Source organism: Carlito syrichta, unplaced genomic scaffold (assembly GCF_000164805.1).
Source record: "Carlito syrichta isolate Samal-C Ts95f unplaced genomic scaffold, Tarsius_syrichta-2.0.1 Scaffold308870, whole genome shotgun sequence".
NCBI classification, from domain to species: domain Eukaryota; kingdom Metazoa; phylum Chordata; class Mammalia; order Primates; family Tarsiidae; genus Carlito; species Carlito syrichta.
Genome location: NW_007252966.1, coordinates 1054113 through 1069603, shown reverse-complemented (window position 1 = coordinate 1069603; position 15491 = coordinate 1054113).

The following is a 15491-nucleotide window of genomic DNA, read 5'->3' as shown; positions in this document are numbered from 1 at the left end:
GAAATTATGTGCCTTTTGTTATCTATGCTTCCTTCCAATCCTGCTTCACCCTCTCCAAACTTTGATTTTCAGTATGTTCATTTTAGGCTGAGGGGGTGGTTGGAGATATAATGGACATGGAAATCTCTTGTGTTTATTGCAAAAATGTACAGTAGTTTCTGACCACACAACAAGGAGATGGAGAAGGGTTATTCATACAGTATACCCCCATATACAATTTTGACAGGAAGTCAAACAACCCCTTCCCTCCCAGGGAACTGTTCAGGAACATAAGTTACTCTTTCCTGAGTATAGCTAGTTTACTGAGGTACTTCCAGAGTGAAAGCAAAGGAAGGTCCAAAGCAACATACCTAAAATAGTTAGCCAGAGTAAAGCGGGCATAGAAGGGTGGTACCTGAGAGCAGGTAGTACCAACAAATGAAGCAGGGCTTGGGAAAGCTAATACATAGGAAGCATTGTGGCAGCTGACCACCAAAGCCTATGAACTCATGTTGGGCTTTGTAAACTAAAATTGGCTAGCACAGAAAGTACTAGAGAATGTGCTTTTGTTACACATATCTGATCTCTCTGGACAGCATTAAAATGCTAGGAATGAAATTTTTTAAATTTATAAAAGCACAGCAATAATAAGAACAGGAGAAAAACCATCAGCACACAAGATCTCAAAACAAATGTGAAAGATGAAAAAGACGGGAGGATAACTGTTGTATCAAAGTAGAAGCAGGCACAGTTATGCTGCTTGCATATGGAGATAAGGTTTTTTTTAAAAAAAAAAAAGGAACCAGTTTGGATCTAGGCTCAGAAATGCTTAACACTGGAGGATGGGAGTAAGACATGAAGAGAAAGCATTGAAACTAATAGCCAGTAGTATGTGGAACATCCCCCCCCCAATCACATAGCATACTCCTCTGCAAACTTTGTGCATGCATGGCCAACCAGGGGTTTATCCTCCAGCAAGAGATGGGAAGTTTCTTCTCTGCAGCCGTTGATTGGCACCAGAGAAAAGACCTCTATATTCTGGCATCTGGGAAGCCAACAGTAAAGCAGCTATCTTTCCAGCTCTAATATATACATATAACAAAGCATTCAAAATTCATGAAATAAAAACTGATAGAATTTAAAGAAGCAACCTCTAAATTATAACTAGATATTTCAATAATCAAGTAATTTATAGCACAATTAGAAAGTCAGTAAGGATATATAAGACTAGAATAGCATTATCAACTAACTTGACTAATTGGCACCTATAGAACACTTAACAGCATAATATGCGTTCTTTTCAAGTGCACCTATTATGGACTATAAAACAAGTCTTGGCCAAGCACAGTGGCTCATGCCTGTAAACCTAGCACTTCAGGAGGCCAAGGAGGGAGGACTCTTTGAGCCCAGGAGTTCAAAACCAGCCTAGACAACATAGCAAGACCTCATCTCTACAAAAAATTAGCTGGGTGTGGTAGTGTGTGCTTGTAGTCCCAGCTACTTGGGAGACTGAGACAGAAGGATCATCTTTCTTGATCCCAGGATGTCAAGGCTCTGGTGAGTCATGATGGTGCCACTGTACTCTAGCCTGGATGACAGAGTGAGAACCTACCTCAAAAAAAAAGAAAAGTCTTAAAAATATTTAAAGAATGATACATAATCCTGACTTGTACCCACATCTTTAAAATGAAATACATACATTAAAAAATAAAAATATTTAAAGAATGAAAATTATACAATGATGTCTGAAGAATCTCCAACTACTTGGAAATTAAACAGCACACTCCTAAATGGGCAACAGGCTAAAGAGACAATAACTTTAAAAAATTGGAAATATTACAAACTGAATGACTATATCAAAATTTGTGGAATACAGCTAAAGCAATGCTTAGAGGGAAAAATCATACCTTTAAATAGTTATAGTATGTAAAAAGAAAGATCTCAAAACAATAATCTAAACTCCCACCATAAGAAACCAAAAAATAGCAGATTTAACACAAAGCAAAAAGAATAGGAGATGATAAAGTTAAAAGCTAAACAGTCATGAAATAGCAATGGGCAAACAATAGAGGAAATTCAATGGAATCAAAACCTTGCTCTTTGAAAAGACTAAAAGAATTGCCAATCTCAGGAATGAAACATCACTACAGGTCCTATAGTCAATAAATTCAACAACTTAGATGAAATGGAAAAGTTCCTTGAAAGGCACACATAACTAAAATTCACTTACGAAGAAAGAGATAACTTGAGTAGCCCTATTAAATGGAAGTTGTAGCTGACAACCTTCCCACAGAAGTCATGAGATCAATATAATCCAGTTACCAGAGCCAGAAAGGACATCACAAGAAAAACATAGATCAATATCTCTCATGAACATGGATGTAAAAATTATTTTTAAAACAGCAAGTTGAAAGCTCAATCTAAGCCAGCTTGGTGGCTCAGCCTGAAATCCCGCGCCTTTGGGAGGCTGAGATGAGTGGGATTGCCTGAGCCCGCGGGTTCAAGACCCACCTGGGCAACTTGGAGAGAACTCATCTCTACAATAAATCAAAAAATTAGCTGGGCGTGGTAGCGTGCATCTGTAGTTCCAGCTACTTGGAAGGCTGAGGCGGAAGGATCGCCAGAGCCCAGCAAGTCGAGGCTGCAGTGGCTGGGAGCGGCCACTGCACTCCAGTCTGGACAGAGTGAGACTCCAACTCAAAAAAAAAAAAGCACAATCTATAAAAGGATAATAGTACATATGGCCAAGTAGGGTTTATCCTAGAATTGCAAGATTGCTTTAAAATTCAGAAACCAATGTGTTTCATCATATTAATATACTAAAAAAGAAAAACCATATAATCTGTTTTAAATATAGAAAAACATTTGCAAAACTGCAACACCCATTCATAATAAAACCTCTCAGTTAATTAGGAATTAAAGGAAGTTTCCTTTATCTAATAAAGGGCATCTGTAGGAGAACCTACATCCAACATCCTACTCAGTGGTGAAGTAGAACACCTTCCTCCTAAGATTGGGAAGATGTCTACTCTCACCATTTCCAGTCGACTCTGTGCCAGATGTTCTAGCCAGTGCAATAAGACAATAAAAGGATACAGAATTTGAAACATGTAAAACTATTTGCTGTGACATGATTATATAGAAAAGTATAGAAAGCTATTAAAACATTTTTAAAGCTAATCATTGAGTTTAGTAAGGTCACATGATACAGGCTTAATATATTGGTATAAACATTTAAAGTTTAATAAAAATATCACAGCATCAAAATCATGAGATATATTTAGGGATAAAATTATCAGAACATGTGCCTGACCTGTATTCCTAAGTCTACAAAACAATGCTTAAAGAAAGTAAAGAAGTCTTAAATAAGTATATATATCACATTCATGCATTATAAATCTTAAGGACCTAGAAAGTCAAACAATTTTTTTAAGTTGAAACTTCTTTCAAGACTAAAGCTATAGTAATAGTGTGGTATTAGAGTTAAGATAGATATATAGATATGTGGAACAGAATTAGGCCTACCCATACATTTTCAATTGGTTTTCAACAAAGATACTGAATATTTGTATTGAAAAATGAATAATATAAACATAAACTTTAAAAAAAGTTTCTAAAAATCCATTACATAGGAGAAGAAAATTTTTTAAGGAAGAATTAAGTTGAATTTCATTAGTTTTAAAACTTTTGTTGTTTGGAACTTCATATTAAGAAAAAAGTTATGGAGTGAGGGGAAATATTTGCAGAACATATACCTGATAAAGGATTCATATGCAGAATAGTATATTTTTAAAAACTCTTACAACCCAGTAATAAAAAGACAACCTAACTAAAAATTGGACAAAATATTTGAATGGGCATTTTATTAAGGAAGACATGCAAATGGCCAGCTCATCAAAAGGTGCTCAGCATTATTAATCATTGGAGAAGTGCAGGTTGAAACCACAATGAGATACCATAAACACCTGGTAGAACTACAATTTAAAAGGCATAATACCAGGGTTGACAAGAATTAGAGCAAGGTGCCGGTGCTGGTGCAGATGCAAAACGATACGGCCATGTGACAATCCCATTCCTAGGTATGTAAGAGTAGTGAAAATATATGCTCTTCCACGGCCTTTATGTGAATGTTCACAGCAGGCTTACTCATAACAGACATAATACTCATAATGGGGACAACCTATGTATCAACAGGTGAAAGAGTAAACAAATTATGGAGTATCCATATAGTACAATACCTTTTTCAAAATAAAAAGAAGCTACTGATACAAAGGTGAATTTCAAAAGCATTAGGCTAAGTGAAAGAAAGCAGGCTCAAAATGCTGCAAAGCATATAGGAAATCCTAGAAGAGGCAAATCTATAATGAAAGAAAGTTCAGTGGTTGTGGGAAGAAGGTGGTTGACTGCAAAGTCATGAGGGATGGGAATGTTCTCTCAGTTGGGGTGGCTACATGACCACATTCATTGAACTATTTACATAAATGGGATTTTATTGTATATAACTTGTACTGCAATAAAACTGAGACATGTATGCATGTGCAAACACACACTAGTGCCCATTATTTGGGAATGTTAAAACACTGATTTGTTTTGCAGGCTTTCTCGATTGGCAGCATTGGTAGATTGCTCTACTGTTGAAAACTGGAGCTACATACTTGGCTGTTAACTGTGGGTTTTTCTGCACTCAAACATTGTTCCCACAACATTTTCACTCAGTTTTCTTGGGTCACCAACTGATCCCTGTTTTCTTGAGAACACTGACTTGTTTACATGAATTTTCTTCCCAATGTTCTGAGCCTACATGGGTCTCAGGACTTAGCAGGAGTCAAAATTTTACTTTCCAAGAGTCCTTTGATGCTTTTTCCTCCTGAATATCCACCACTTACTCCTCATTTGGGGGAATCCAATGAAGTATTTCTCCTTTCCCTCAAGAGAAAAGGTTTTGTTGTAGGACTCTAAAATTTTCCTTAAAGTCCTAACCCACATATATTGAGTGTCCATCTTTCCCAGATATGCCAGCCAGAGATATCTTGATGAAAAGACCCATTTGTCTTTGTTCTTCATTTTATTTTACTCTTATTAATGGAAATTTTAATACAGCAAAAACTAGACAGAATAATACAAGATCACTCCATGAACTAATTACTCAGTGTCAAGTGTTATCAGCTCACATTCCTGTGCAGTTTCATTCTCCTATAAGAATTATAGGGATGTAAGTTCGTGAAACTCATCAATGTAGTTTTCTTAAAGTTCTTTATTCACAGAACACTGTACCTCAGTAAAAACTGATTGAAACATGCATGTGCACACACACCAGTGCGCATTATTTGGGAATGTTGAAACACTGATTTATTTCACATAATCTCTCAATTGGTATCATTGGCAGATTGCTCTACTGTTGAAAACTGGAGCTACGTATTCCTTTGCTAACAATACTACATACTCTCTTGTTAACAGAAAACTGTTAACAAGAGTTCATGAATTATGTGATTGGATGAAAATAGCAATTAAATCTCAAGCAAAGTTGTTCTTTTAGTCATATTTCAGTATATCACACAGCATAAATGTTTACAATGAATGGCTATCACAAATACACTATAAATGCCCATCACACCAGCAATTACAGAGATTTTACACACACACACACACACACACACACACACACACACACCTTAATGGACAGGTTCTGCCTGTGTATCAGGAGCAAACTGGACACTGTGTACTCGTGCAGTTCTGGGATATGACACACTTTCTCAAGGATCAGATTGTTGCATAATCAATAGTGTGTGTGGCTTAAAATTTTAGAAAAATATATTCAGATATTGATCCCCTATTCACTGGGCTCCTACTTGTATGTGAACTAAATTTTAAGTTGACCTCCAGACTTAGTATCTCCCAAACCCAAACCTGTTCTCCCAGTATTCATCTGAGTGATACCACTGCTCAATTCTTCAGATCTGAAACCTAGAAGTCATCCTTAATATCTCTTTCTCCCTCACACCACACATTCAGTTCAGCAGCAAGTCCTACCACTTTTACCTTCACAATATACCCCAAATCTGACCCCTTCTCATCACTTCCACCAGCACCACCCTGGTCAAGCCACCATCCTTCCCACAACATTTTCACTCAGTTTTCTTGGGTCACCAACTGATCTGTTTTCTTGAGATCTTTTCTGTCTTTACTATAATAATCTCTCAATTCCACTTTTATCCCCCTACAGAATAATTACACAGCATCCAGAGTTGCCTTTTAAAACACACAAATCTGATCATCTTTTCCCTACTTGAAAACCTGCAGTGGCTTTTCATGATATTCAGAATGCCTCAGTCGACTCAGTCCTTTTCCCTAACCTCATCTCCCAGCACTAACACACTTTCCATTCCCACCCCACTAGCCTTCTTGCTCCACAAATACACTGTCCTTGTTCCTACCACAGGTCTTTATACTACCTGTTTCCCCCAGACCCGCTTGCAGTTCTTTACCCATTTTATTCAAGCCTTTTCTCAAATGACATCTCTCTGGGTGTGTTTTTGTCAACCACCTTATGTCTCTGCAGATTTTAAATACATTTGATATCATTAAATCATCCATTTGCTTATTCATTCTGTGATTAGGCTTAGAAATTGAGAACACATCAGTGGATCAGTTCTGATGGTGCCTCCCATCGAGTGGGTGGAACACTAGTAAGGAAACACACATAAATAATGATAATGTTAGCTGGGCGTGGTAGCGCGCGCCTGTAGTTCCAGCTACTCGGAAGGCTGAGGCGGAAGGATCGCCGGAGCCCAGCAGGTCAAGGCTGCGGTGGCCGGGAGCGGCCACTGGACTCCAGTCTGGGCGACAGAGTGAGACTCCACCTCAAAATAATAATAATAATGATAATGATAATGAAGAGGTACCTTGGAAGCATAAAGGAGGCTCTCAGTCCAAATTAGGGATCAGAGAGGGTTTCTCAGGGCAAATGTCTTAAGTCAGTTTTCAATACATCAGAGAAAGAGAGGGGAGGACTTACCATATGGAGAGAGTGGCATGTGGAGAGGTACAAAGGGAAGTCAGGCAAATTCATGGAATACAAGAGGGTGTTCAGGCTGGGCAGAGCACGGAGCACAAGTGGGAGCAGTGACATGTCCCTGGAGTAGGAGGGGCTCCAATTACACAAGTTTGAACGTCACATGAGGTAGAGTTTTAGCCTGTAAATAATGCAGAGTCCCTGAAGGATTTTAAGCAGTGACCTCATTTAGAAAGTTCTCTCTGACAGCACTGTGGATGAAGGTTCAGAGAAGGTGACAAGAGTTAATGATGACACAGCACACTGAATGAAAATGATATGAAGCTATAGTGACAGTGGAGATGAAATAAGCAAGCTTCCTACAGAAACAGTGAGCAAAGGACCTGAGGTGATTGATCATGGGAATCTTTGCCATGAAGTGTTTGTGGATGAAATGCACCAAGACTGGGAATACAGGTAGGGAAGCATAGTGATACTAGGTGAGTGGAGGAGCTCAACTGGGACATGTTGAGTATGAGATGAGAAGTCTAGATAAAGATTTTCTCAGGGAAAAAAAAGCCTAGGTAAAGGTTACAAATTAGAAAATCATTAACAAAAAAAGATAATTGAAGCTGTTATAGATGACAGAAAGAGTAAAGAGTGTGTGAGGAGAACAGAAATCCTATATAACAGCAACATGAAGGGACAGATGTGCCTCTTCCATAAACTGGAACAGAGTGAAGGAGAGAAAAACAGGAGACAGTTCCAATGAAGTCATTAGATGAGACAGCATCTACAGGAGAATGGTCAACAGTATCGAATCCCTCAAACAGCTCGGTGATAAGTGAGCATATAAGATTGCAGAGGTGAGGTGCAGCTAAGAGGAAGAGGAAAAGGTGTGGTCACAGAGGTATGAAAAAACACTACCAATGCATCTCTTAGTCTCTTCCCTCCCTCCCCAGCACCATCTGTCTATTAAAACCCTATACAGAACCCAATGTCAGTGTTTCTCCTTTCTGTTCCCTATGGAGATATCAGTACTAGTATGATGTAGAACTGTGAGAAAAGAAAATGTGTCCTTGTCCTAGAATCAGAACATGAGGACTTTAATCATATTGTGCCTGGGTTCTTGGCCTTCAGTCTGTCATCTTTTCTGACCACCTCTCAGTAGGTTAGAACTCTGTGAATTGCAGGCCAAGGTGCAGAGACATAGATGACCTCACAGATGTACCCTTTCCCTTTTTCTTGATAACTGGGAGTCTCCCAATCTCCCATTGACCCTAGAAAATAGGCAGTTTGGATTTTAAGAAAAAAGATTACTTAAGCAAATTATGACTTTGATTCTACATACTAGAAGAAGGTTCCCACCCATCCCAGAAGCAGGCTTTTTAAGTATTTGTGGTTCAAGAATTGGCAGCAGAGTTCCCTGGAATTATATCCACTTATATTTGTATGATGTTTTCCAGTTTTCAATTGTGTGTTATTCTATTTTTCTCCAACCGCGCTGTAAGAAATTCTCATTATATATATCTAGGATTAAAACATTAAGATGGCCAGAAATCAGAGTCTTGACAAAGTCAATGGTTAGTAATATATGTAGTGCTATATAGTAAATTAGGATTGATGTACATTATTTACATATATGAATCTTTCGTATATGCACTGACCTATGAGGGAAGAACTGTTGTTGTTGTCTACATTTTATAGTTGAGAAGTCTGAAGCAAGAGAGTGAATAGGTGACTTGCTCAAGATTACCCAGCTGTTGAGTGGAAGACCTGGCATTCTACCCGGGTCATCTGGCTCCAGAATCCATGCTCTTAAACCTCTAATATGCACTATCTCAGGCTAAGAAGGGTCTCTACTTGCATATGAACAGACATGTTCCTCTTCTTTTTTTTCTTTAAATCAGATACTTCTAGTTTTTCAAAATAACTGGGAAGGAACAATGATAAACCCTAGTTGTAACTATAACCCAGGGTTTCTCAACCTTGATTTGACTAACATTTTAGACTGAATAATTCTTTAAGGAGCTGTACTGTGCACTTTAAGATGTTTAGCACATCTCTGGCCTCTACCTACTAGATGCCAATGGAAAATTCCCCCTCCTCATCATTGTGACAACCAAAAAATATTTCTGAATAAACATCAAGGAAACCATACCTGAAAATAAGTGAATAAAAGTAAGATGGCCTTTGAGCTCAGGTGACTGAGTCCTGGTTTTCCAGTGTTTCCAGCACTATTTCCCAATTTTTTCCCTTCCGTATCTTCCAGAGACAATTCCATCAGGTCAGCGCAGTGACTGTGTCCCCAGAATAGAAAGTTTAACCCGGCAAGTGTGTAGCGTATGCATGCTCAGAGGTGGAGAGTGCATACTTTGTGTTCCTAATCTGGGACAATGCAGCTGCATGAATTCCCAGCAGTTCTCCCAACTGGGCTGACAGCTTGTGAGGACTGTGAGATTCTCCTGTAGTAAGAACTGTAGGTGTTTCTGGTGGCAATGGTGAGAAACTTCTGCTTACCTTTTCCACACAAAGGGAAGCCACTCCTGACTCTTAGCCAATTGCATCTGGGCAAGGGAGCTGGGTGCTATGTGTCTCCACTTTCCTACTGTATTCCAGCGTTCTCACATCAACACTCTAGTCAAGTTTTAACTGTTTATTGCTTTAGTCCTTTCCTGGGGAAGGGGGGTGACAGAGCGAGCACCAGACATCTATAGTCAGCCAATCAACCAGCTTGCATTGATGTTACTCCTCTCTTGAGAATCTTAATCCTATTTGTATTTCATTTTCTCCATTGTTAGTATAATGATTTTCTCTAGTGTTAGTATAGTGATGACCTGCAAAACATTTTATTAAATGGAACATATTAAAGTTGTGTTTACAAGTTTGCCTAGAGGATCTACACTGTAAAGTTATGATAAGTATTGTCACTGAGTATCAAATAAGGCCAATGCTGACTTACCAGTTTTCGAATTTTTTTTATAGGGATGAGGTCTCACTATGTTGCCCAGGCTGGTCTAGAACTCCTGGACTCAAGCAATTCCCTCACCTCAGCCTCTAAGAGTGCTAGAATTTACAGGCATGAGCCAATGTGCCCAGCCTAGAAAAATTTTTTGCTCATAAATTTTTGTGATCAATTTTTAAAATGAATAAGGTATATTTTGATTATATATAATGCTTTCTCCACTTTTTTCAAGATTTTTCCAAAACATAAATTCTTTTAATATATTCTTTAGAAGATCATTATATCTTCAGTATATCCATAAATTAGTTGTAGAGCTGTTCATTCTGCGTAATTCATGTAAGTCCTCAATATATCAGGCCTGTTCCATATGCCGGTGACAAAGCAGTAACTAATCAAGAAAGGTACTGGTCCATGGCCTGTTAAAAACTGGGCCACAAAGCAGGAGGTGAACTGTGCGGTGGGCAAATGAGTAAAGCTTCATCTGTATTTATAGCCATTCCTCATAGCTCGCATTACTGCCTCAACTCTACCTCCTGTCAGATTGGTCATAGGAGCATGAATCCTATTGTGAACTGCACATGTGAGAGATCTAGGTTTCATACTTCTTATGAAAATCTAATGCCTGATCATCTGAGGTGGAGCTGAGGTAGTGATGCTAGTGCTGGGGAACAGCTGCAAATACAGATTAACATTAGTAGTGAGGTTTGACTGCACAGAGACCATAATTGCTTGCAGACTCATATCAAAACCCTATCAGTGAGTGGCAAGTGAGTTGATGTACTCTAATTGTACAGCTGCATCTGGTGGCATGCTTTAAGTCAGAATCTGACACTGTTTTAGTTCACACATGGCCCACCCATTGTTTTATTTACCATTTCCATCCACATCTTTTCTTATGGTGAGTTGTATAATTATTTTATTATATATGTTACAATGAAATAATAATAGAAATTAAGTGCTCAATAAATGATGTACACTTGAATCATCCTGAAACCATCCCTACCCCCCTCCCCCAAGTGTGTGGAAAAATTGTCTTCCACAAAACCAGTCCCTGATGCTAAAAAGGTTGGGGACCACTGCCACACAACATTCCTGTCTCATGACTTAGATCTTAGTAGAGAGTCTGAAGAAAGGCATATGATGGAATCACAGGTGGTGATAAATACTATAAAGTAAATTCAAGCAGAGTAGCAGGAGATTGTTAGTCAGATGATCAGGGACACTTCTGAAGCAGTGACCTGTGAGCAGAAAATTGGAGGATGTGAGGCTGCAAGTCACCTAGGTATTCAGGAGAAATGCACTGAAGACAGAGAAGGCCTCGGGGGAAAAAAATCCCATAGGGACCACACTGGGCATGTCTGAGAAAGAACAAGGGATCCAGTGTGAATGGGTATGTGACCAAAACGAGGTGAGAGAAGGACCAGGAAATTATGTACCTGATATATGTCTACTAAAGAGCCATGAGTGTATTGAGAATTTTCCTTTTATAAAATAGAAGTTGGATGGTTTGGAAACAATCTGTAAATGCTGTCAAAGTGAATGTATAGGAGACAAATAGGAAAGTTTGGTGGGGTGAAAACAAAAATTTCCAAGTTTGCAATTGTCTTTACATTCTCATTCCATCTTTTAAAATCTCAAACTAAGCCAGGCTCGGTGGCTCAGTCTGTAATCCCGCGCCTTTGGGAGGCTGAGGTGAGTGGATTGCCTGAGCCCGCGGGTTCGAGACCCGCCTGGGCAGTGAGACCTCATCTCTACAATAAATCAAAAAATCAGCCGGCCATGGTAGCGCGTGCCTGTAATTCCAGCTCCTCGGAAGGCTGAGGCAGAAGGATCGCCGGAGCCCAGCAGGTCGAGGCTGCGGTGGCCAGGAGCGGCCACTGCACTCCAGTCTGGGCAACAGAGTGAAACTCCAACTCAAAAAAAAAAAAAAATCTCAAACTAGATATTAAAGATGATGTTTTATGGATGTGGTTTTTGGGGATAAAGACAAAGAATGTTCCTGGTAAATGATGGTACATTATTTGTTTTATTTATTATAAAATATAATGTCTTACCTGTGTATTATATTTTTTATGATTTCCTACATTAAACAAAAATTGAAATTAATCCAACAAGTTATCAGTCCCAATCACTTGAGAAAAGAATACCTCTTATGAAGGTAAATATTTCAAATTTTTGACCAAGATATTTTTATTTTGAAGAGATTCAATAAAACATAAAGCTTTTTCATTGTGGAAGAAAAAATTAAAAATTGGATTGACACCAAAAAATAGTTTCTCTAAATAGAATTGGCCTTATGTATCTACATTTTCCGCTTCAATGAGAAAAAGACATAAGGGAAAGAAACAGACTCAATCACAAGGAAATATATGAAATTTCATAAAAACAATTTAAGATAATGCTAAGAAAACTCAGTGAAATACAAGAGAATAGAAATAGACAATTCATCAAAACCAGGAAAACAATTCATGATTTGAATAAGAAATTCATCAAAGAGATAACTATCATTAAAAAATAATCAAAGCCAGGCTCGGTGGCTCAGCCTGTTATCCCGTGCCTTTGGGAGGCTGAGGTGAGTGGATTGCCTGAGCCCGCAGGTTCAAGACCTGCCTGGGCAGTGAGACCTCATCTCTACAATAAATCAAAAAATCAGCCGGGCATGGTAGCACACGCCTGTAATTCCGGCTACTTGGAAGGCTGAGGCGGAAGGATCGCTGGAGCCCAGCAGGTCGAGGCTGCGGTAGCCGGGAGCGGCCACTGCACTCCAGTCTGGGCGATAGAGTGAGACTCCAACTCAAAAGAAAAAAAAAAACCAAACGGAAATCCTGTAGCTGAAGAGTTAAATGAATAAAATATAAAAATACACTTGAGAACTTTAACAAGAGAATAGATCAAGCAGAGAAAAGAATTTCTGAGTTCAAAGATACATCTTTTGAAATAACACCAGCAGACCAAAAGAAGAGAGAGATTAAAATATAAAAAAAGAATGCAGAAAATCTACAGGATTTATAGGACACTATTAAGTGAAAAAATATTTGCATTACGAGAATTTCAGGAGGAAAAGAGAAGGGAAAACTGAGAAAAAGAGAGAAAACTTCCCAAGTCTTAGGAGAGAAATGAACACTAGGCCCAGGAAAGTCAAAGAACCCCAAATAGATTCAACCCAAATAGGTCCTCTCTGAGGCACATTATATCATATTTTCAAAAGTCAAAACAAAGAATTTTAAGAGCAGCAAGAGAAAAGAGTTGTCTCATATAAGAGAATGCTCATTAGACTAACAGTATATTTCTTAGCAGAAACCTTACAGCCATGAGAGAACAGGATAATATATTCAAAGTACTAAAAGAAAAAAACACCAGCCAAGAATATTATACCCAGTACATCTCTTCTTCAGAAGTGAGGGACAAATAAAATATTTCACAGACAAGGAAAAATTAAGGGAATTTATCACCAATAGACCAGTCTTAAAAGAAGTGCTCCATGAAAAAATGTTCAATCTCACTAGTCATCAAGGAGAAGCAAATTAAGACTACACTGAGATACCACCTAACTCCAGTAAGAATGGCCATTATCAATAACTCAAAAAATAACAGATGCTGGAGAGGATGTGGCGAAAAGGAACACTTCTACACTGTTGGTGGGAGTGTAAACTAGTGCAGCCTCTGTGGAAATCAGTGTGGCGATTCCTAAAAGTTCTGAAAATTGAACTTCCATATGACCCCGCAATCCCCCTACTGGGAATATACCCAGAAGAACTCAGATCACTCTATAAAAAAGATACCTGCACACATATGTTTATTGCAGCATTGTTCACAATAGCAAAAACATGGAACCAACCGTGCTGCCCATCAAAAGAGGACTGGATTTTTAAAATGTGGTACAATGGAATATTACACAGCCATAAAGAAGAACAAAATCATGAACTTTGCAGCAACGTGGATGGAATTAGAGTGTATAATACTGAGTGATCTCTCACAGAAACAAAGAGCTGAGTATCACATGTTCTCACTCATAAGCGAACCTTGAACAACTACCATATTACTGTAGCAAAGGGATTGAAAATAGCAGGAAACTGCGGGGAGGGGGTGGGGGGTGGTTAGCTGGGATTGACAGTAGTCAATATCCACCTGGGGAAGGGGGGGCACACCTCATCAATAAGGGTACCTGCACAATGAACACTTGTATACCTAACCCTGAATTGTACCCCACAATTTCAAAATAAAAATTAAAACAGAGGAAAAAAAAGAAGTGCTCAACAGCGTCTTATATCTGGAAGTTAAAGGATAACTATTATCATGAAACAGTAAAAACTATAAAACTCACTAGTAGAGCTGAAAGAAGAAATAGGAAGGAACCAAATCTTATCATTACAGAAAATCACCCAACTGCAAAAGTAAACAAGAAAAAAAGTAAGAGCAGAGGATAGGCTGAGTGCAGTGGCTCATGCCTGCAATCCCAGCACTTTGAGGATCACTTGAGCCCAGAAGTTCAAGACCACCCTGGACAATATAGCAAGACCTCATCTCTAAAAAAAAATTTTTTTTTAACTAGCCAGGTGTGGTGGTGGGCTCTTGTAATCCTAACTACTCAGTAAGCTGATGCAAGAGGATTGCTTGAACCCAAGAGCTGGTGGCTATGGTAAGCCATGATCATGTCATTGTACTCTAGCCTGAACAACAAAGTGAGACCTTGAAGAAAGAAAAAAAACAGAGGATATACAAAACAGCCAGAAACAATAAAATGACAAGAGGAAGACCTCAACTATCAATGATAACCTTGAATGTAAATATTTAAAATTCCCCCATTTAAAAGATATAGGGCTAGGCATGGTGGCTCATACCTGTATTACCAGCACTTTAGGAGGTCAAGGCAGGAGGATCGCTTGAGCCCAGGAGTTTGACACAAGCCTGGGCAACAGAATGGGACCTCACCTCTACCAAAAAAAAAAAAAAATCAAATTAGCTGAGTACCAAGTAGCCTGTAGTCCCAGCTGAGGCTGAGGTGGAAGGATTGCCTGAGCTGAGGTGGAAGGATTGCCTGAGCACAGGAGGTCAAGGCTGCAGTAAGCTGTGATCATGCCACTGCAGTCCAGCCCAGGCAACAGAGTAAGACCCCTCAAAAAAAAAAAATTGAAGTGATATCAAGGGTCTTCTCTGACAACAATAGAGTAAAACTAGATATCAACAACAAGAGGAACACTCAAAACTGTACAGTTACATGGAAATTAAATAACATGCTCCTGAATGACCAATATGTAAAGGAAGAAAATAACAACAATGAAACATGAAAATAGAAACACAACATAAAAAGCCATATTAAAAGGCAAATTTATTGCACTAAATGCCTACATTAAAAAAAAACTAGAAAGATTTCAAGTAATCAACCTAATGATACAACTCAAGATACTAGAAAATAAGAGCAAGCAAAACCAAAAATTAGTAGATTGAAAGAAGAAAGATCAAACTAGAAAAACAAAACTTGACACTAGACTAAGAAAAAAAGAGAGAATATCCAAATGAGTAACATCAGAAATGAAAAAATAGACATCACAGCAG